Genomic DNA, 23711 nt, shown 5'->3' on the forward strand with positions numbered 1-23711 from the left:
GGGTATTGTTATGATTTGCTTGAATCTCTTGCTTTTGCTCAGAAAGGTCGGAATGCCTTCATGGACGAAGATCAATGAGCAAATTGTCTAGTATCTTTCTACTTTTTTCTTCCCCTTCCTTTTGTCCTTCCTCCCTTTCTCCCTCCCTCCCTCCTCCCTCCCTGCCTCCCTCCCTCCTCATCTACCCCCAGATGAAGATAGCAAATTGTCACTAGGGATAAGCTTTCTGAAAGATGTCCATTTTGTATATCTCTCTGAAGCATAGCTCCGATCAGAAGAGAGTTGTGGAGGTGAGGAATTTTCCTTGCCAGAGACATTTCCAGGGGCTGTTCTCACACGAGTTAGTATAACTTTTCTCTGCAAAGATCTCTGACATCTCATGTCAGATTCTCTGACATCTGCAAAGTCTTTGGAGAACCTTGATATCCTGGTGGTTTGTAGGCTGAAAAGGTGTGTGATGTTATTGCTGTTCCTGTGATTAAGAGAGTTACGGCTTAGAACTAAAATCTGTAATTAGATCCAGAAGCAAGCGTGGATACAACAAAATGTATACTGGAGTGATGTGTCCCTAAAGCTCCTTCTTGCCTGTTGCATATCAAACTAATTGGCTTTTTGAGGCTTTCCTTTTCTTCTCCAGTGAGAGTTAGAGACAGAGCAGGAATTACTGTAGGAAGCTCTTGGTCTGGGAGAACCAGGTTGTCTTTGGAATAAATACCACACTGAAAGCTTTCCAACCTAAGCCTTTCATTAATTTCTCTGTGTCATCTTAATATATTTAAACTGTGTTAATATATTTAAACTGTGTAAAAAATATGCTATGAAAAGTTCTCCCCACATGTGCTTTTTCCTCAAGTGAAGTGCATACCTTTCAAATTATAAACTTCCTACATGTCCTAGGAAAATCCTCACTGTATAAATAATTGAACTCATCTGCTGTGAACACAAGTATTCTTTCTCTTGCAGTCTAAAATATATGCCTAAATGCACAACTTGTATTTAGTGCTTTAAATAGTAATTACTCCCATGAAGTCACTGGAAGCCTTAAAAGGATTTGACAGTTTCTCCACAATCTTTCAGTGAATGTAGTAGCTGAACTGTGCAGTGCTACATCCACTGATAATTCAGCAGCTGAGGAACTCAGTAAAGCCTGCTCCAAACTTCTCAGCTGTTGACAGGCTTGACTTGCTGAGAACACTGGTTAAATATAGCACAAGCGAGCTGAGCTCAACAAAGTCATTGCTGTAACACTGTGTGAAGAGACCAGAAGAGGGGAAATACAATCTGAGAACTAAACTGCCAAAGCCTAACACCACCTAGCAACAGTTGAAAAAACTTTTAAACAAAAGTCTGGGTGAGACACAGACAGAGTATACCCCCCACTTCTCCTGCCTGGGATTTCTGTGAGAGGCGGCTACGCTCTTCTGTTCTCTACCCTGTTGCCTTCACCACTTCAGCTGCTGGTGGACCTAGAAAAGTGGGAAAAGTTTCTTTCTTTGTGTTCTCCTGGGCTGGATCAGGCTACTACTGTGGTAGTACTGTGGGACAAGCTCCTGCAATCTTGAGGTGGAAAGGATATATTCCTAGGTTCTTCTTGCTCACAGGTAAGACTTAGTTAACTATTCTTAATGCATTCTTTTTACAAGAAGTGGTTTTCTTTTCTAATGATTGCTGTTTCCTTCTATGAACAATATTCTGCATGAATTGAAAACTTCAGTAAAGAAAAGTTGGGATAAAAGGTTTGGATGTTTTGTTTTGCTCTTTCATCACAGAAAAAAATTGCTGAGATAATTTTTGTAGTTTTTAGAACAAAGAATAATCAAGTAGCTAGTAATAATATAAAAAAGTATAGATTTTGACATATATCTTGTTTTTTCTGCTCACATGCTGACAGAAGACAAGCTAAGATTTAAGTATAAAATACATATCATCCCTTACCAGTGACAGTTTAGTAGCTTATTAAAAGACAGTAACAGCCTGTGTGGTAAGAGGAAATAGCCATTCAGTAACTGCATTAACTGTACACTTTGTGACATAGCGCACTTGTATTTTTCTTTCCTGAATAACATTAAACGCACAGACACACCTGGTACATTTTGTACTACCCTTGTGACAGCAGGTCTTGGTTCTTCCTCTTGTACTTATTTATATAGAGAGAGTATTAATCTCTGTTTGATTGATTCACTTTATAACACAGTCTTCCTAAAGAGTGACCTTATGTTTATTATACCCCAGTGTGCTTGAGCTGGCTCGTTGTTTGTAAAGTGATTGTTTCTTTTAGAAAAATAAATGAGAAACCAGTTCTCAGATCTTTTACCCTGACAGCACAATAGATGCCTGTTTATCTGTATGAAATGCATATCCTATGGTCACATAATGGTCATGTAATTTAAGGGAGGAATTGCTTAGCATGATTTGTTTATATCTAAACTGACAAAAGCTGTTTGGTCGATTGAAGAATGAACATAATTTCCCCCAGTCTTAAAGCCATTTTATCCATGCAAAAGAAATTTAGTATCCATAAATTTTTAAAAGAAGCACTGATTATGAATTCATATATAATACGAATTCAGTTATGAAGGCAAAGATGTAAAGAATGCATTTAACCCATGCAAAAACCCTAGTCAGGGATTTATGTAGAGTTGTCTCAGATGAAAAATATTTGCCCTAAAGAAGGAATGGACTGACTGAGTGCTCTCTGCTCTTTGACACTTGGGCTGTGGACTAAGGGACTGCCTCAGGAAGATGAGAGTGTCTTGCTGTAGCTAAGTAATTCTAGGTTCATCCCTACATGCTATATAAATCACATGAGTACCACATCTTAGCAGTGCCATGCTTACAGATTGGATGAAATTAAAATATTTCGAAGCAGCTTTGCCTTGTTGGTGGTTGAGAATGTAACTGCCATGGAACAATAAAAGAAAGGAAGTATTAGGATGGGGAAAAATTCTTAAAAGCCAAAATAATGTAGTTTACATTTTCTTTCATAGCAAGAGGCACACTACTTACTTAAGCACCTAATAGGAATGCTTTTTGGTGGCTATGATTTAATATGATAATCATTACTGTGGAATTACTTTAGCACTATGGTATCTTAAATCTAAATCCCAAATGGAAACTTTGATATTACTCTTTAATATAGACATTTCTTGAGAATGTTATTTTTTCCAAAGAAAGCTGTAGAATAAGAACTAAAACTGAGACAGTATGATCTGTACAGTTTTTGTCATTTGGACATTAGAGTGAAAACAACATTTTATTTTCATTGAATTAATTGGCAAATAATTAATATTGTGGAGAAATATATCAATATATATGGATGACAAAAGCCATATAAAATGGGGAAATTTTATGCTAATTACTGGTTGCTTTCTGTTTTTAGCCATTGCTCAGCAAAATGTGTGGTTTTATAATTTTAGTTTTCTTGCACAATCTACATATACCAAAGTTCTTAAAAGCAAAAGGCAAGTTTTGCCTTTGGACAGGACTATAGATTAGTTGCAAAAGCAGCTTCCAATTTTAACACATGGAGTTGTGGTTTTAAATACATCTGTCTTCCTTTCCATTTCAAAATGGGGAAGGAGGCTAAAATTACTCAACAGGTGTCCACAAAGAGGCTGTGAGATTTTCCAATCAAAACTGTGGAATATGTAATGTGGCTATTCAACAGATGGTTTCATTTTTGAATAATAGCCAATTCTACTAATGATTACAGTGAAACTAAGTTCAATTTTATATCAAATCAAAAGGTAATTTAGCTTTTGGGCGATATTCTCCTTCACAGAGATTTTCTTGGAAGACAAGTACACAAAGCATACCCATTTATTTTCTCTATTATATGTTACTCTGATTTTGCTTTTATTCCCATAGCCTTGGAAAATGAATGGTACCTTTCATGGTGCTAAAGACTGTATATCCGCCCCACTCTGAATCCACTTCCAAACTCTGCCTGTGGCTCAGTTCTTTCACCTTCATTATAGCAATATTATAATTTATGGCCTCTTTTTGCCAATCTAGCCACAGCTAAAGTCACCATCTTAACTGAGTATTTTGTCATCGCCTCAGTCTTTCAGTCTCCTTATAGAACCTCCGGTTCTTTTTAACAACAGAATTCAAAAACTTGAAATTCATCTTCAAACTCACTGCAGTTCTGTCCCAGCCTACATCCGCTGCGATTTATCCATGCTCCTCCTGCTTATGTCTGGTAGGCTGTTAACCTCAGCTCAGGTATTAACTGGTCCATCTTCTATGTTAAAGGCTTTGTTAAACTTGAAAATGATCTAGTGATGTATGAGTTTTCTATAGTGCCTGTCACTGTAGAACCTGAGACTGTTGTCATGCAAATACTTGTGTTTGCTACTAACAGAGCTCTGTTGACCGAGGTAGGACTCCTGAAGATAAAGTTGTGCTTCCTGGCAGCAGGCTGTACAATAAGCACAGTTCTTTCAGAAAATTTCCACTTTTAGCAGTATATCCTGTTTTATTCCTCCGAGTCACAGTTTCATCAGCGTAGTCATTTCCATAATAAATGCTTTTACTGATATAGGTGTGTCAATAAAGTGATCTTTCTGTTGGCACAGAATCATACACATGCTTAATTTAAGGCTTTCAGTGATCTCATCTAACTTAGTTGATGTGCCCTCAGGCATAAATTAAGAATGTACCTCAGAGCTTTGCTGAGTCAAAGGCCACAATTATGCTACTGAATTCCAAGTGAGTTTTCTTGTGACTCTCCTCAAGAACATTTAACAAAATAGATAATCTATACTCCTGTCCAAATAACTCTTTTTCCTAAGAGATGTTTTACTTTTTCTCTAATTTCCTCTTTCTTCTCCTTTTTTTATGGTCTGTTGTTGCAGTTTGCCATACTAATTTAAAATATAAATTGAATTTGGGAGCAGAGATTTTGTCTTTCACAAATCCAAAATGCCATTCAGAGAAATAGAGCTATAGTGGGTGTGAAGAAGCCAGATGAAACAATAACACAAAGGAGAAGGAACTTTGCATCATCTATTCATATTTCCTATTTCACCAAAAATATTTAGTATCTAAAACATGAGAAAAGAAATGAAAAGTAAAAAGAGAAAATAGTTTATGTGATAAGGTAATTATGTTATCTGTTTTGTAGAAAAATTTAGACATTTCTTTACAAGAAGCACAAGCGCCTAGACTGTTCAGCTTCAGCATCTTATTCTGGTGCTTTCTGGTTTTTGAGCCTTCTCTCCTTTTATTTCTCTCAGTGTTTTCTACTGCAAGTTTTTTCCCACTTTTATATATAACACCAGCAAATTTCAGAGTCCACTTGTTATGCAAAGCTGACAAGACAAAGCAGAATTATTTTGGGAATATAGTTTTTTCTTGATATTGGAGGATATTGGATAACTGGGGAAACAATTATTTAGTGAAGAGTTAATATTTCTTAGCCTCTCTTTTCTCATTCAGTAGCTGGTTTTTGTACCAAGTTAGTCATACTAGAAAATAAAGTATTTATAACACAGTCTTGTAGTTACTCTTTGAGGTACTTATGTCCAGAGGGCAGGAACAATTGTACCCATTTCCTCTTCGGGAATGGCAATGGGAGTCTCTAACTGTGTTGAAGATTGCATGTCACCTAATGCGTTTGTAAAAAGTTTGCCTTTCTGGACACTTGATTAGAGTTTTACTTTTTGGGATTTTTTACCCACTCCTCCAGTTTCTGCAGATAATCTGCACTTTCTGTTTTACTTTTTAGTCTTACCATTTTAGCAAAACAAGTACTAATATCAATGCAGACACAAAGTCTTACCAAATTGGGACAGTATTTTTTGTTTAATTGAGGATGGTTTTGCTCTCATTCTCTTTTTGCTTCAGTTGGACTATAAATCTTTTCCAGAAGTAAAACATACAAATACATACAAGATATAAGGATGATATGTAAGATTACACAGATTGTGGTCACCACCAAAATGGTTTATACACTTCTCAAATACAGAGAAAGACACAGTTCTTACCATTAAGAGCATATATCCTAAAAGCATAATTACATGATATTTTAGATTTATATTTTATAGTCCCACAGCCATTGAAATACATGATTTATTCTTGTCTGCTTAGAAAGCAGTGTCCTGAGGCAAGGAAATGCTATTATTTATTTTTCCCAGTTAATATAAAATTGCTATATGTGGTATTATACACAGAGAGGAAAATTAACTATTCTGACATCCAATTTCTTAATTTTGCAGCTCTATCAAAGCTAAAAGTTAATCACAAATGTGTGCATGTGTCTGCATGTGTGCCTGCCTTTTGTAAGAAAAGAAATGCTTTTTGGCATTACAGAATGCATTGCTGAAGGAGTGGGACAAACACATAGGAAGTACAGGGAAATAGGCTGGAGCTTGTACTTTTTCCCTTAAATGGGCAACCTGTCTCATTGCTGTTAGCTGACACAAGCAAAGGGGTGTGTGAATTTAAAAGATTGCTGTAGATTGTCCAAATGAGTTTCATTTCAAAGCTGATAAAAAGTACTTAAAATCTTAATAATCTGTGATTTGACCAGACTCATTCAGATATTAACCAGAGGGGTTTCAGAACAAGAGCGAAAACCTCAATGAATTTGCAATAACTGTTTGAGTTTGATTTATATCCTTTAACAGCTCTTTAATACAGCAAGGATCACTTTCTTTGCCTTTCCTTTTTGGGGAAATGGTGTCAAAGTGTATAATGTTGTGATTTATGCTGTTCGAGGGTTTGTTCCAGTGCATGTCTAAAAGTAATATTTTGGAAGCTAAATCCATTTTCTATCTGAGGCTTGTAGGTTTGAAGGGAGGGGGGAGTCTAACCAATGTGTTATGGATGTGGCTAGCAAGTTACAGCTTCACTAACAAACTCAGAAAACCCCAACAAAAAAGTAGATTCTACTGTAGTGACAGAAACAGAACTTTTAGAAAGTTTTTAAGGCTGCTCCTTTAAAAAAAGAAGTGTAGCTGAATTTGAAAGATGTATCCTTGGTACAAGAATTTTCATTATAGTTTATCGGACTGATTGCATTTTTCAAAAAATATAAACCAAATGAATGCAGCCGAAAGCAGTAGACTGCTAACATCAGCGTAATCAAATTGCTGCCAACTTGCCTTGTTTATCTAAGAGATCTCTGTGAAAATAAGGTCTTTCCCACACAGGCATGAGTCATAGGCTGTAATGGGGCTAAACAGACATGCTTCAGCTCTCTAATGCACACATATCTAAACTAACCTGTTTTAGTGCCTGTTCCTGTAATTAAATGAGATCTAGCTTGACAACAGGAAGGGAGAAGTGGTGGTGAGTTCATGATGCTATTTCAGTGTAATAACCTGAATGCCTAAGGAAACGATGCAATTTCCATTTATTGGGAAAACTGAAGTTACTGTGACAACAAATAAACACTAAAGAAAAACACATGCAGTTTATCCTCCAGTTCAAATTTCTGAACACAGTAGATGGGGTATTCCTAAAATCCCATGCTATCTAGTTATGTGACTCAAAGGACATTCCTACTTTTTAAGTAAGATTTAGACTGTTGAAGAAATATGCCTTTAAAAGCCATAGGCAAGGACACAAAGGAAAGGGTGGCAAAGAACATATGCTTAACCATAGCTGGTTCAGGGTTGCGCTCATCAAAACAAACAGATTTTAGGCACAAGTTATCATGTTAAGGCTATTCAAATCCTGTTTCTGTGATCCATAATTATCTCCAAAATCTCTCTTGGCCAACATCTATAATCACAATAATGTTTGGATCTAACTTTTAAGTTAAAGATCACAATAGTTCTTCTGTAGTATCTTACTTCTCCTTTTATTGTTCTACAAGGACTCCTGTAATAAAAAGAAACTTGAATTATATTTCAGTAGATAGGGATTTTCAATCCCCAACTCTGGTAAAATTCTTTAAAGAAAAGTAAACATTCCTCTATTTAACTCTGGACAGGAGGCAGAGGGAAGGGAACAATGCCATGCTAGATGTCAGACACAGGGCAGAACAAGATGTCCCTTCTGCACAGAGGGGCACTCATGGCAGCAGAGCTCCTTTGTGCTGGAGGCACTAAGTGTTTTGAAGCAGCTGGCTGTGGGAACCACTGCCACTTCAAGCAGCAGAAGCCAGAAACTAGGACCTAAGTCGCAGAAGGTATCACATTGCAAATAGTAAGAGGCAGAGTCACAGTAGCGTGTCCTAAGAGACAGTCTTGTCTAGGCGCTGCTTATGGAATCACAGAAACAGAATTTAGGTGGAACTAACTAACTTCAGACTTCGATCAGGTTGCTCAGGGTCTTGATTATTTTCAGTTATCTTAGTTAATTTCAGGTCTTACATCTTATCTGGATTGCCATGTTTTGAACATAGCTGACTGAGAAATATTTTGGCAGTGATTATTATCAGTGTATTGAAATCTGTACTCTGGATGAGAGTAGAAAGATATAATTTTCTATCCTAGTTTACTCCAGCTTTTAGAATGCACTACATCTTCCTCCTCCTCCATCCCATATTATGGTGGAAAGTCAAACATTTAGAAATATGATGCCATTAAGATGCCATCTTTCTGCAAAAGAATCCTGAAAAAATGTTAAAAATATTCTATCTTTATCTTTCCAGGCAGTCCAAAAAATCGAAAGGCTAGAATAGAGATGGTAAATAATAAGTGAATAAGGAAGGACAACAGAGATGCTGCTTAAGAGGAAGGAAACCCTGAAGTCTGCCTCCACTGCTGAGTTCACTTTTCTTACCAAACATCTCTTTCCAATTGTATCCTAATCAGGAACAGAAGACAGTGCACATATGGCAAGCAGGATTCCCAGATGGAGTTCTGGGTAACCTGAGAAGAGCTTAGGCTCTTTTTTTTGGTAGAAAAGCCCTTTGTTGTGGAAGCATCTAAATTTACCTGGGAATGACTACTGTGGCATAAAACAAAGAGCATCTTGTGGCACTCAAAAGGATGTGGCAGTCAGTCTTTCTGTATAGGAAATAGAAAGGCTTTTGGTGGAATGAACCAGCAGAGGATGTTTACCAAGCTGGTTGACCAGTCCTATTAATATAGGATTTCTCTCAGCAATTAAGCATAACCTTTGAAAACAGATACTCTTTTTCTCTCTAGGTGAATCAGAGAGTAATGTTCCTAAAACTAGATACTGTAACTAACAGAGTTTTCCATTATCAGCGGGAATGAGTGGAAAAAGACTGGGGAATTCCCACAGCCAATGGTGTATGGAGGTCTTACATCCCATTGGATTTGGCTAGAACATCCTCAGCACTTGCTGCAGAGAAGATCTTGAGGAACTAATATGAGCTGCACACACAGGTCATCCGAATTACCCTCGCAGCTTTTTGAGTAACAGCTGCCCATATGCTACAGTGGGGGTTAAGTTAGTGAGATTTAAGAAGAAGGGACCATGCTCTGCAAGAGACCAGATGGACTGAGAGAGACGAGAAGTGCTGCAGCACAAGACCATAAAGTTTAGCATTTTAAAGCTAAGAGCCTCTAATACATGGGTTAACCAGACAATGGCAGTTCCTGCCAACCTGCCTGCTTGAATCCACAGAGCCAGGGGTTTTAAAAGTAGTATATGGATTGGAGAAAAAATAACTAAACTCATTTTCCCATGTACAGAAAACCCCTTTTTAATCAAGGGCACCAGAGCAGAATTATGGGTAGATGTCATGGTAAATCAGTCCCAAATTCCTTACTAATGTAAGTGCGAGAAAACTTCCTCGCACAGTCCTTTGACTTATGAAATTAGAAAACAAAGTATAAAGCTATTGGGAATATATCCAAGATCTGAAAAACTAGCAAAGACCTCAGTACTTCCAGAGTTTATACAGATACATAAAAGGGCTGGTCAGATAATAATGGTAATGGAAAACCTGTGTCACTTGGGGAAGTCTAAAACATCTTGATAATTTAGCCTAATGGCTAAAAGAATGATTATGACTATTGTCTATGTGCTGAGGGTGGTGGGAGAAGGGGAGGGACAGCTTAAGGAAATGTACTTGGCCTTTGAATAAGTGGGTATAAATTGGTCATGAATACAGTTAGGCTGTGTATTAATTTCAAATCAGAGAAGTCAGATTGTTTTAGAATGGCTTTTTATTAGAAAGATGGAGGGAGCAATATAAGCAGCTTTAAGACCCATTGATCCATTTATAAGTGGACATACAAAATTGTCATGGTACTTGTGGGCCCAGGAGGACTTGCTCAGTCCTGCGTTCCAGTGAGAGCCCTCTGTGTGACAGTGAAAAAGTCACCTGGCTCCAAGAAAACAAATTCCCGATAGTGAGTTTCTAGTCTCTGCTCAGTGTCTCTAAGAGCCACACAACCTGCATCACCACTGTTCTCTGAGAACTAATGAAGTGCTAGAAGAATATGAAATGTTAGCTGTGGACATTATACTGAGTTTCCCCTTGGCTCAAATAGCGTGAAGGGAACACAGGAAAGTGTTGGAAATAAACAAAATAATCTATGTAAATGTTCAATAACTAGCCTGAACATAACACAACAATTTTAACAGTTTGTTAAGAAATAAGTAGAGCAGGAACAACAATTCTGCAGGCTATTCCTGTCAACTCAAAAAAATCCCTTCAAAGAAGCACTGAGTATCTAAAAATAGTGTCAGTGGCAAGCATAAATGCACACAAGGTAAGTTAATTTAGATATCTCCTCCTCCTGTATAAACAAAGACTAAATCACACTCAAGTTAATAGACTGTAAGAATGACAGCACATCTGATTGATTGCTTATTAATAAGAACCACTTTTCTAAATTCAGATTCTCTCCCTATAATATTCATGCCATGTTTGAACTGTGTTGTTTATTCCCTTCAAATAATCTTACCTTAAAATGCTAGATGTTAGGTATCATACTGGGGGAGAGGAAGGCTGGTTAAATGGACAGCTGTTAAATCAGTAACTCCTTGTATGACTCTTAGCAAGTTATTTACTCCTATACTTTTAATAACACCTGGGATGTTACAAATGTAAATATAGTAATGACTCTGATGCTCTGAGATGTTGCAATATTAAACACCGTGCAAGTAATTTAGAATAAGGAGATTTAAATAGCCCTCCTTGGAAACCAGATTCCACAAGAGAAGAAGGAACAGAAGCTGAATTTATCTGAGGGGCAAGAAGATGTATCTTTACAGAAGCTCACCGAAATGAAGCATGGCTCTGCCCTGAGATGCAGGTAGCAGGAAATTAGCCATCCTGGTAGAGTGCAACAGAAAAGGAAAGAGGAGGACCAGAGTTCCCTTGTCCAGGAAGCTGCAAGAACATAAACATACCAAAATAGAAACTGTGCTGGTGTCAATACTAAGAAGTCTCAGGAAAAAAACAACATTCCCTCGGGTTCAGTTGTAATCCACGCCACCCCCATGTCTGGGCTGGGAGAAAAGAGAGCTCCTGGGAAACAGCAACACCCTTCAGTTCTGCCTGCCTCCCACAGGCCTGGTCTGGGGGTGCAATACATAGCTTGGGTCTCCAGCTCTGCCCAGTTGGCTAAAGCAATGTTAGCAGCTCAGATGGCTCTTTCGGTAGTTGGCATTTTTGATAAAGACTTGCTTTAGGAATTAGGTTGCCATTACCCATAACTCTCAGCGTTAATTAAAAAAAAAAAAAAAAAGTAGAGTCCTCTTGGCTCCAAACCTGTGAGCTCTAAATGTTCTGGCCCCAGAAAACAGCTAAAAAGACTCTCTGACTATTGCTTTTAAAATCTCCTGAACCCCATGATTTTGGAGGCTTAAGTCAAAATGTCAAACATACATGGTTGGCAGCACTGTTAGAAGAGCCAACAAGCGTGAAGGCAGGAAGGAGTGCGGTATTGACACCCGTGCCACAGCACAGACCCGCTGGGCCTGGGCGCTGCTGTCGCAGCTGCCAAAATGCAGCAGCAGGCAGATCTGAGCTGCCCTGTTTTACCCTGCCTCAGTTGGGTGGCAGCAGCGACTGTGAAGGCAGGCCTGAAGCCAGTCCAGATCAAGGCAGGAGATCTGGAAATTATTTCTTAGTTTGCTTGAGAGCCTTCCCAAGGGGTAAAGGATTAGGTGGACACATTACCTTTCTTGGTTTTCATGAAAAAGAGGTCAGTTCTTCCTTGTGAGACCTTCCCCCATGAAAACAGAAGGTGCAAAATGCAGCAGTCCAAAAGGCCACCACCATATCTGAAAGGACAAGGTGGGCAGGGAGTAAATGGCAGAGCACGTACTGCACTTCTCTGAGCAGCAGAGAGAACTACAGTCCTGCCTCCAGATGAGGTGTGGGGAAAGCTTGTGGGAAGATAAGGAAAATGCAGCTACCAAGAATGGGTAGGAGAAGAGTGAGAAATGAAAATCCCCTGGGTCTGTTATATTTAGCTGCAAGAAAGGGGAGTGGAAAGGAGAAGAAGGCAGTAGCACCCCTTTAGATGATCCACAGCTATCTTTAAGAAACCAGTTGCTTTCCCTCAGAAAACAGGGCCCATAGTAACAACATTTTAAAGGATCCAAAAATGCTAGGATGCTGTACACACCTTCGCGCTGTGCTGAAGTGTAGTGGCATTTTATTAGGGTGGCTGCAAAGAGATCAGCATTTGGCATTGTGGCCAAGGGAGAGTCTCCACACGTGTACAATAGTAGTACCCATGCTCTTATAAAAAATTATAAAGTCTTTACCATTCTTTAACAGACCATGACTTTAAAAGGTTTGTTTGAAGTATCACAGTAAATTGCAGGGTATGGAGGTTGCTTTTTTGTTTGTTCAGGTTATTTTTTGCTTACAATTGAAAGAATGGAGTTAAACCTTCCGGGTTTTGAATTTGCTGTCTCAAGGCTGAACCTAATATCTAATCTCCAAGCTCTCCTGGACAGCCTACTTCCTTCTTTTTTTTCCTGACGTAAAAGCAAGGGAATCTGAGAAGTGGACAGATATTAACTTCATTTCGGGGTGGTCATTTGGTTGCTTCTTGAATCAGGCAGCTAGAGATGCTTGAAAACAACTGAGTGTATCCCCCCCCAGAGGTTACATATACATCACATCCCTGATGTGTCTAAGCTCCCTTGGCCTCTATCCAGGAACATCCAGATTTCCTGACTCATGGCGATGTACCCTGTCTGGTTTTACTTTATTAGCAGCAGCTCAAAAATCAGAACAACATTATGCTGTTGCATAAGATTTTCCAAGCAGTAAACAATAAGACCCTGCCACAAGCTTTATTACATTTATCTTGGAATTCAAGATCCAGAAGAGACAGCAGCTTATTATTTTCTTTCATGACAACCCAAAAAGACAGTAAGTTGTTATTCTTTAATAAAAATTTTCAGGATATCTTAGTATCCTGTTAATTAAGTGTTCTGAAAAGGAAGATTAAATGTTACAGAAGCTAAAAAAAAGCTAATTTTTTTTCTTCCAACTGAGAAACATGGTTACCATTTTTTATTGTCATATTAGCATGTATATTAAAAATGGTGAGGACAAATTTAAGGCTACAGAAACTGAGAATAATTAATAGGAAAAATTACATTATAGAGGAGTAGTAACATACCTTTTTGTAAGTCCTGTTCTAAATAGTTCTTTTTATTTGTATTTCAAGTGTTTATGTTTCAAACATTTTAAAAGCAGTAGCATTATCATCTGGCTCAAAGTAGGTTTGAAAATAAACAGTCCATGACTATTAATGGGGTTCATTAGAAGAAAACTCTGTCTGACTCTAAAATCTATTTTGGAGCTACGATTGCTCCACTCCCCTGCTAGTGGCATGATGCAGCTGCTGTTTCTTTAATATTTTTGCTGACAGCTACAGCTGACAGATAACATTTCAGTTCACCCCAACATCAACCCTATCTCAAGGCTCCTTTACTTAGACTGAAAATGTTGACTTCCTCATGGTTTTACCTGCATCAAGGACAACTCCTCTTTCCCTTTGAAAACTATGCAGTTATGCATACTGGTCACTTGTAATGGAGCACATATATCTGGTGATACACTAAAAAGTAGTTACGGGGAGCCAGTCACAAAGACTAGAGAACCTGAGTGAAGTCAATGAGAAGCAGTCAGGGGAATAAAATAGATACTCTACAAAACGATGGGTTTCTAAAAGACTGCAGTGAAGAGTAGCCTTTGCATGAAATACTAAAGGAGACAGGAGCCTGCTAGCCGAGGGTGAACACCCTGGTGTTCACATGATAAAAGTGCCAAAGGCTTTCACGGCCCTGGGGCAGGCACAGCTCCAGCCTGGGGCAGGGAGGTGGGCAAGGGTACGGCTGCAGCCAGCTTGCGTTGGGGGAACACGTGGGCCACACCACATCGCTCATGACACAGCACCAGCTCTTCTTTCCCTTTCTTCATCTCCCTCCCCTCTTGTTCTCTAAGAAAACATGTGCCAGAACCTGCAAAAAAAGAATAATAAGTATGTAGCTATGCAGTAAGTCAGTTGATATCTGTTGCTATTACATTAGTTGTTACCTTTGCTGCCATAATATTAGCTATATTTGTTAGCATGGTTAATCTAAAAAAATTATGTTATCTATCTTAATGCATAATTCCCTAGCAAACATGCTCTGATTTCTTGATTCATAAAAGCTTTCAAGTCATAATCAATCACTCAGTAATATCATAGTGATTCACACACAAAAAGAGCTTTTCACAAATACAGCACTGTTTCCTCCCAGGTAGAAAACAAGAACATCTACATTTGATACAGAGCTCCCAGTTCTGCCTCTGAACCTGTGAAGGTTTGACAGAGAGGAGAAGAAGAAGGGAGAGGATAGGTTTGAGGAGCAGTCAGCAAGCAAGAGAAAGATCCAGGTAGAAGAATGGAAATAAGACATTGCTCAGCCAGTCCTTCGAAGGTTTCCCAGGAAAATTAATTATGATTAAGACTGTGCATATATCTGTACTTTTTAGAGTGATGGCTGAACCTAAAAAATAAAAACAAATACATGCTTTGCTATATTTTTTTAGGATTTGCAGTGAGGCACATTAGTTTTTGTTCGGATTAAATATTTTACTGGATTCCAAAGTACTGTTTTTATTATGGGTTTCTTATAGCTAAACAGGAAGATGAGAGTGAGTCTGGAACCATGCAAAAACAAAAATAAAAACAAAAACAGAAAGGAAAAGGTTAGGATGCTTTCTTGCTCAAGACAGGGATTTAAAACATAGTCTTCCACCTGCCAAAAAATACTCTAAATGCAATGTATTCTGGGATGACTGCTTCATTCTCTCCAGATAAAATTTTTCTACTTTGTATGAAATACTTAAATGTTCACTGGAGCAAGAGCTGACGCTTGGGGAGACTTAAAGCTAAACACAAAATCATAGAATTGTGATTCCCTGCAACCGAAAATTCAGACATTTGTATCCAAATACCTGTTTTGCACCAGGCAAGCAATTTGAACAACAGTTCTTTTCTGTATAGTAAGAACTTTAAACATTACTTAGCTTTAGAAGGGAATTAGGACATGTGGGGAAAAAAAACAGAGAAACCACCATTTTTCTGCCTCACTCTGAAGGTACCTATGACTTCTTGTGACTTTAGTGTGAAAAAAAAAGAATCAAAAATAGCAGAAGGGACTATTTCTTCAGTTTATACATTCCATTTTCATTTTTTGTTTCTCCGAAGCTATATACTGAATTGGACCTATATTTGCTTCAGGATACTCAAAACTATGCTTTTAGGTGCGATGAACTGTTTACTAGAAGAAATTGCCCAGCATAATTTCATCTACAGGCTCTAATAAGACTGTTTGATATCCAGTTCCCCTGTAAAGGGAATCCCCATGGGGCAATGCCTGGGCTGCAGAACTGATGTGTAGCGGTAACACCAGGGAGAGTTGCGAAGAGCACATCCCTGAGCCTTCAGAGCTAGTGTGCAGGTCTCCCAGCCTTTCTCTAGGCCACAGGGATTTATTTGGGTGCTGGGGAATTTTGGAATTAATCTCATATTCCCATTTCTCTCCATAGATGTAAGAAGCAAGCACAAAACCATCACTGAAAAAAATTCTGCCAGTACAAATAAATAATACGATGTCACGTTACTATTAAGAAAGCCACAAACCGCAGTTTCCTGAGCCACTGTGAATCCAGTGAGGAACTAGATTTTGTAACCTTTGAAAGTTTAAGAAGTACCTAGGATACATACTATTGTATTTTAAGTTCATCTTACTATAAATCTTCTTTTTGGTACATTTCTCTTTCCGCAAGCTTCTCAAGGAAGGCAAAAATTTTGTAATTCTGCCATGGTAGATTTCAGCAGAATCATTGTTTTCTAACTCTTCAGAGTAGCATTTCATCTATGCAACCCCCTAAAATTAAAACAGTTTCTTTATGGGAAAAAAAAAGCCATCCTTCAGCCGTTTGCATTAAAACTTCGCTGTAGGTTAATAGGTCAGAATTCCCAAGGACATAGCAGAAAATGCTGGCTGAGTGTCAAATAAGTACATCTTAAAAATGCTGTCATAGAGCATTACAGGCAGGAAAACATAAATTGCAGATGTTATGATGTTTTCATGTATTTTCAGAGTGCTGCCATAATAGATCATTTGGAGAGCAAATAAATGAAAAAACTTAAGAAGTTTGGCTACAGTTGTTATAAGAAGTATTTAGAAATGTCTTAGGGCCTATTTGAAAATGTGTTGCCTATATCAACTCACCAATCATGAATAAATTCGTTTTCCTGTACATGCTAAGAAACCATAAAATACACTAAGAATAAGAGAGTGACAGCAAGAAAAGATACTACTTCTGATGTTTCATAGGCAAACACAAATATACGAAAAAATGAATTTACTTAGAAAAACCTCTGTCTTTATTTTTAGCATCTTTAGAAATGGTTCTTTTGAACACAGAATGAAGGGAATGGATTTGCTGATAAGCATTCTTGTCAAGATAGATATGTACATTTCCAGTCTCATTTTTTAAATTCTAATAAGAGAACCAGTTGATCTTAGTCAACTGCTTCCATTGCTTCCTCTTTAATCTTCTTTGTGAGTTCTTCCTTAAAGCCATGAGATAACTGAAAAGTCAGGATGCTCCATTGAGATACTTCCCTGAGGTTTACACAGAATTTTCTGATTTAGAAAATAATGTGAAACTCTGTTAAGAGAGACATTTGAAGGATTTCTGCTAGTCTCAGATTTGTCACCCTGTTAGCAAAATATAGCTGATCAACTGTGAATTATCGATAGATGAAAACTGGAAGTATGAGTGTGAGCAGATACTAAACTCTATTAAAATTCAGGTATGACAATTGACATGCAAAGCAAGGACATAGAAGAGAAGACATAATACAGAGCAAGCTGATAACAAGACCTCTATGCAAGCTTGCGTGACACTTTTCATTAAAAAGTCTAATACTGTATGAAACCCAGTTGCTTACAGCTTTGCCAAACTTCAGTTGTTCAGGCTGGATGTCTGGCTGAGCCTGAATTGTTTTTGGAAGTTTCAGCTAGAACACTTTAAGCATTTCCAAGAATGAGATGAGAGAGAAATTGTTGTTTGCACATGTTAAAAACAATCCCATAAGCATTTTGCTGAGGAGTTTTAATGTCTCCATGTTCCAGAGCTAGCTATTGAAATTCAGCTGGGGACTGCTTGTCGCGTGAAAGGGAGGAACGGAAGGCCCTTCCTTATCTTTATAATTTATGTTTGCCTGCCAGAGTCCCCCTGTTTGAGGACTTTCCCTGAGACAGTTTCGCAAAGTAAAAAGAATAAGATTTTATTAAAGCGACAGATACAACAGGTTCGGAATTGCCGTTGATAAATGCACTTGTTGCTACAAATTTTCTTTCTATGAGCTCAAACTACCAATTAAGCGCTTTCAATAATAATATATTTTCCCGGGTAACGTCCGACGTTTGTCGGAGGCGCAAGTCTTACCAAAGAGGCGTCCCTGTTTGGGGGAGGGGAGAAGGAGGCTCGCTCATCAGCCATCTCCGGTGAACAGGTCGGCGGTTCAATTTTCTTCCCTTCCAAAAACCTTAGTGAGCTATCCTCTGTTTTATAGTTGCTGAAGGTGGGATGTGGAAGCGCGGCAGACATACTTCATTGGCCAGACTGCCATTTGCGCGGTTGTTGGGGGTATGCCCCCCTTATTTACGTATCGTTATGCAGCAAAGGGCGTGATTTTTAATATGGTAAGCAGGGATAATGAGGCTAGGGGTGCTACAGGTCAACAGTTAGTCTGTGAGCAGCAGTTATTTTTTGGGATGCAACTCTTTGTGGTCGGGGCGGACCGTGACACCTCCATATCGCTCCCTCCTCCACCGTGCAGCTGGAACAAGCTGTCTGGCCTTCACCAGCTAGTTCATTACTCACGTTGCAAAAGGGTGGTGTGCTTTGGCTGCCACGTACTGTTTTTCCCGTGTGCCCCCTTATCTTTCTCCCTGAATTCTCTCTTGTTCCCACACTGCTCTGTGGCAAGGAACTGACTTTTGCCATTCCTGTGAAAATTATGCCAAGCTAAGAGCCTCTGAAAAAAAATATTTCACCAATGTCATCTGGTAGGGATTTGTAGCTAAAGTCTCAGAATATGCCACCTATCCTGATGCTGTTCCAGTCCCTCACATCTTGCCTGGTCCAGCTGGTTCACACATGTGCCATTCACAGAGAGCACCTATGTCGCAGGGTTACAGGGCTACGCAATACTCTTCTTGCCATTACATCTTCATCTGATGCTGCAGTACAACCGCACAAAAATCGAGGGAAAGAATCTCGTTTCTTCTGTTTCAACAATACTTCTTCAGCAGAGCCTGTGCCACAGGGTGAAAAAATGTGTGGCCAGCCTGATTGCACTTGCTGCTGGGGAGGGAGAGTGGGAAGGAGTAGTACAGTAATAATCCGTCAAATAAAACCTTTGTGCCTATAGGTATTGGCCCTCTGCCTTTGCTGTGGGATGGAAATGCTGTCTTCAGGAAGGCAGAGGATAACCAGGTATCACACCAACACTTTGCAAGTGTAAACATGCTTTTATTAGTAATACATCTGGATCTTCAGCTGACTCATTTGGAATCAAAATTATCTCAGCTCATGCCTCTCTATGGTCTTAACTCTGTCGTGGCTCTGTTTGGCATTTGCCACCGCCTGCAGGTCCCGAGCTGGACTCTCTCGGGCTCCCAGCGTCCGCCTCGGCTGGCCCGCCAGCTGTGGGCACTGGCAGGGCTCTTCTTGGAGTCCACTTTAGCAGCTGCAACCACTCAGAGTCCACCATCACCCATCCACGTGGCACCGCGTTTCCCCGCAATGCTATCATCTTCTCAGTTCTTCCTGTTAGATATGACCACAGCGCAGGCTCCTGAGGTGATTTGCTCAGGCTGTTTTACTTTCGGCAGCTGCTGTTCCCCTGTTTTTGCCATGCTCACTGTTCCTCCTCTCTCCACCGCACTCCCCCTCAGGAATTCCTGCCACCTGACCGTGCCATCTGTCTGACTGCTTCTTGTTTGCTTGCCCCTTCTCGAGGATTAGGGCTTTGCAGTTCTGCTGTGGTTTTTGTAGAGCAAGAATTCACATTTCTACTACTCACACTTTTGTCCTCGTTTGAAAGTAATGTGGCAATGGCCATACAGAAACAGTTAGGAGTTTATGGGTGACACTTTGCCTATGTCTACTATTGGGAGATTAGACAATGCAAGCACCTGTTTTCTGACCCTGAGACCAATTGTCACCGTCTGCTCACATCTATATTATTAAACTTTCTTAGCCTTCTGAACAGGTTAGCTGTGTCCAAACTCCCATTGAGAATAGTCCCTAGCCAGGCCTAATTCCTGAACCATTCCAGGAAGAGTGCTTGTTGGTCTGTGCCAAAATTATGCCCAAGCCCTGGCACTGTTTAACGTACTGCTTTAGATATAATCCTCCTGTCATACTCATCTAAACACATCAGATATCTGGGATCATCTGAACAATCACATAAAATCCTCTCTGCACTATAAAGATATATTTTATTAGTATTGAATCTCTGAGATTAGAGATCGAGTGACTGCTTTCCAAGAATATTTTGAACTACCAATACTGGAAAATTCTAACATTGGAAAATTTTTTATGACACGTGTTTAAACCGATTTTTTTTAGTTCGTTTCTTTAAGCATTGTTCTAGTATCACCCTTGAATGCACCTTTGCTTTCTACTGTTCTGCTTTAAATGTCTGTTGTTTCCTTGTTTTCCTTCCATTAGATGAATTAAAAAAACTGAGATAATTTTAATAAAGCTTGGGGACATGTTTCTACCTGAGCTATTGTAATTAATGAGAATAGCAGATAATCCTTTGGTCAGATGAGTCAAAGCTAATTAATAGCACTTTGTAGGGTCTTCTTAGTTTCTCATGGACAAACAGTGCTTAGACCTTACAGGCATAGCTGTGCACGGAATTTCACAGGACATGACTCTATATCTCCTTTTCAAAAGGAAATCTGTGAGTGGGAGAAAAGTCCCAGCAAAAGAGCATATTTTAACTGTATGTGTTTTTGGAGGACTGACTTTTATTGAACAGCAGTTCAATGAGCAGCATGAAGAAACTCATACAGACAACTCTAAGCTCTGTCAGAGAGAAGAATAATAAGAATTCCTTGATGCATCAAAAGCTAAACTGGAAACAACTAACCAATCATCCAGAAAATCAAAAAAAAAAACCCAAAACAAATTGTACCCTTGGCTTTAGCAGAATGGAGCACACGACTGTTACGCAGTGGCAACAGGAAGTTCTGGGGGGCTTTCTGTACTGTTACGAGCAGAAATAGGGCTACAGGGTTTGCAATAGCTCACAAGGATTTGGTGCTGGCTGAATCCCTTGGCCCTTGTCTCCTCTGGAGGGTGATGCTAGTACCTGCTAGGCACTAGCTAGTGCCTGCTAGTTGCTTTCTCCATCAGTGGAGCAGAACCTCGGAGGCAACTCCTTCGTGAAGGGCTAGCACAAAATAGGAGAGAGAACCCCCTTTCTTTTGTAGAAGTCTCCAATGCCCCATGTACAATGCACATTTCCTTAAAATTATAAATTAATATATTACAATTCTAAAGCAAACCAAATGAGTTTTTATCTGCCAACACCCTTGTTTGAGGTCCGGTGTTCCTTCTCCAAGAGCTGATGAAATCATCTGACATAAAGCAGAGCAGAGGCTGCATTCTTTACAGAGCTTTAAGTGATGCATATTTTCCCAACTCTTCCATGAGAAAGCGAATCTTGAACAAAATGCCTAAGTGGAAGAAGATAAATTTAAAAATATGCTTATATGGAATTTTAGCTATGACATACCCTGTGAACATTGCTAATGGTTTTTGGGTATCAGACTAGTCTGCAGTTAAGAAGCAATTGAATACACTTCTAAATTGTAGCTCTGAAAAGCTTAAACTAGCCTTTCTGGTTTAGCAAAGAAGTGGATACAGAATGTTTAAAAATTGACAACAGCTCCAGCACTAATTCAGCTGGAAAGTTGCTGAGGAGCAACTGTTATATAAATAAATATAAATCTCTAAATATATGTAACACTAATGTTCTTGCTGTGCAAACTCTTCACCTTTAATTTTAGGTGTTCAAGGCATTACTGAAAGCTTAAAGGCATTACTGAAGAGAATGCTTTGACATCCCAGCCATGGTATGCAGCTCATTCGCCTGCCCAGTGACAAACAGCATTCTCTACCCTTCTATCTGTCCATGGGAAGAGTTGTCTTTGGATTTAATTTAAGGGTGCGGCAAGTGCTTTTGAGATAACATTATGCACTTCCCTGCTGCTCTGTTCTTATTTTCAGGCCCATTAAATATTGTTTTGCAGGAACAGCTTTCTCACTTGAATTGCCCAGTAATGACAATAATTTTTTGTGGTTTAAGACTAACATGAACCAGTTCCAGAGCACGTGCCAGAAGATATTATGATTTCTGTGTCCCTCAGCTGAAGATACAGTTAGCTTGTGTTGTTGTAGATCATGACCTATAGTTTTCATTCTAAAAGTAGATGTCTTTTGCATCAGTGAAAGCATCCGTGGTAAGATAATGGTATGTTCTCCATGTCAGAACTACAGTGGGATAAATTAGCCTTGTTCCAAGGGTCTCAGGCAAGCCATAGCAATTTGAAATAGCTGAGCATCAAGTCCTTTGGTTTTAGCTCCATATCCTGACATAAGCAACCAGTTGAAAAGAGAAAAGTTTACTAAGTAGCAAGCCACTGACTAATTTTTCCAAGGTGAGGTTCAAGGTTTGCACTCCGTCTGTGCTGACCCCTGTAATTCAGTCAAGTGCAGGGAACTCCACAGCATAATTTATGGCAGCTGGGGAATGCATTTGTACTCTACCCTGGAAAAACAAACAAACAAACACGCAAATCAGTGGCCAACAGCAGATATCCAGGGAGAGCAAGAACAGGGCAAGGATATATGAAACTTCCTTTGAGCACTCTGCCTGCCTCCAGCTATTTTCAGTTTAAGAGATTGCCTGACCCTGATGTTTTTTATCTGGTTAGCAACCATAAATGAATCTTTCTTCCAAGTACTTATGCCTCCCTCAAAGCCATCTAAACTTTTGAATCCACAGACAACGAGTTCTCCAGATCTGCTATTCAAATTTTGAAAAACCACCTTGTTTTGTTTGTCTTCAGAGACTGCTTCAAAGCCCGCATAAACCAGAAATAACCTGCTAAAGAAAGCAGTTTCCAGGACACACCAGGAACATCAACTAGTTTTCTACCGGAACTCTACTGATCTGAAAGATGTCAAAATTACCCACCTTCTTGGCTTCCTTTCCTGATGTGGACGAGATCAGAGTCAGCTCTGCAGGGCTCGACTCCCTGAGCTGTGGCCGAGCAAGGGTGCAGGCCACGACTCATAGAAACGATCTGATAATACTGAGATTCTTGAGAACAGGTTTGCCTCTCACAGTTGATAAGCAAAAAACCTGCACATGAAATTCTTGCCTAAGAGTCTAGATCTGGATCTAGCGTCATAAACCTTCTGATCATCTCTAGACTGCTTCCCCCTAATGATTCATAGGCTCACCAGAAAACAGGCTGGCAGGGACCTCAGGCAGTTTCACCACCCTGTCCCTAGGAAGGAGCTACTATGCTTACACTGGTCAAAACGGAGACTTAAAACCTACAGTGCTGGAGGTTCGTTAGTGAAGCCATCTCTTGTGTATGATAAACAAACCTGAATGAAATAACGTGGTTCATTAGGATTTACTTAGACACCTGTCAGGGCCCCAACATCTCTTTATTGACTCACTTTTGAAATTAGTTCATGATCTTTGCCTTGTCAGTGTTGGATGCTTCTTCATAATGCATGAGTGAAAGTACATGCAGTAGAACTGAAAGGCAGCAAAATTAAAATAAAAAATACACACACAAGTATGTACACAAACACATACGTAAATGAGTGTTTGTTCTTCATGATGTGTGATTAAAGCCAAAAGCTTAGTGTGCTTTAAAAGGATTTTTATATGAATAAGATAAGGGAAGATTTTAAAAGTCAATAATTCAGGCCCTAAGCCATCCGTTAACTGATGACAACAGAGGGATTTTTTTCCATTCTGTTGCATCCTTTCTTTCAGAGCATCTAAAGATGGATCTGAACAGCTGAAATTAGCATTTTTTCCACAAGGAACTGGTGAGAGATTTTAAAGTTCACTGGCTAAGAAAGTAAACTGGTAATAATAATGAAACCAGAAAAACTGGTATTCGATTTATGAAATCACCTTATTAGAGCTGGATGAGCCACATTAAGATACACAAAATCTGATAATAATGTTTTGGCATTTTAT

General features: G+C 39.2%; 1 protein-coding gene across 3 annotated transcripts in view; it reads left to right on the plus strand.

The window, feature by feature from the left end:
* Positions 1 to 1091: 1091 nt before the first annotated feature.
* FILIP1 (filamin A interacting protein 1) overlaps positions 1092 to 23711 on the plus strand; it is a 111670-nt gene continuing 89050 nt past the window's right edge. For all 3 annotated transcript variants that reach the window (XR_001294005.2, XM_067294096.1, XM_013952357.2), the window contains exon 1: positions 1092 to 1601. The gene's annotated coding sequence lies outside the window, so the exon portion shown is untranslated. The remainder of the gene's footprint in view (positions 1602 to 23711) is intronic.

This window comes from Apteryx mantelli, chromosome 3 (assembly GCF_036417845.1).
Source record: "Apteryx mantelli isolate bAptMan1 chromosome 3, bAptMan1.hap1, whole genome shotgun sequence".
NCBI lineage: Eukaryota > Metazoa > Chordata > Aves > Apterygiformes > Apterygidae > Apteryx > Apteryx mantelli.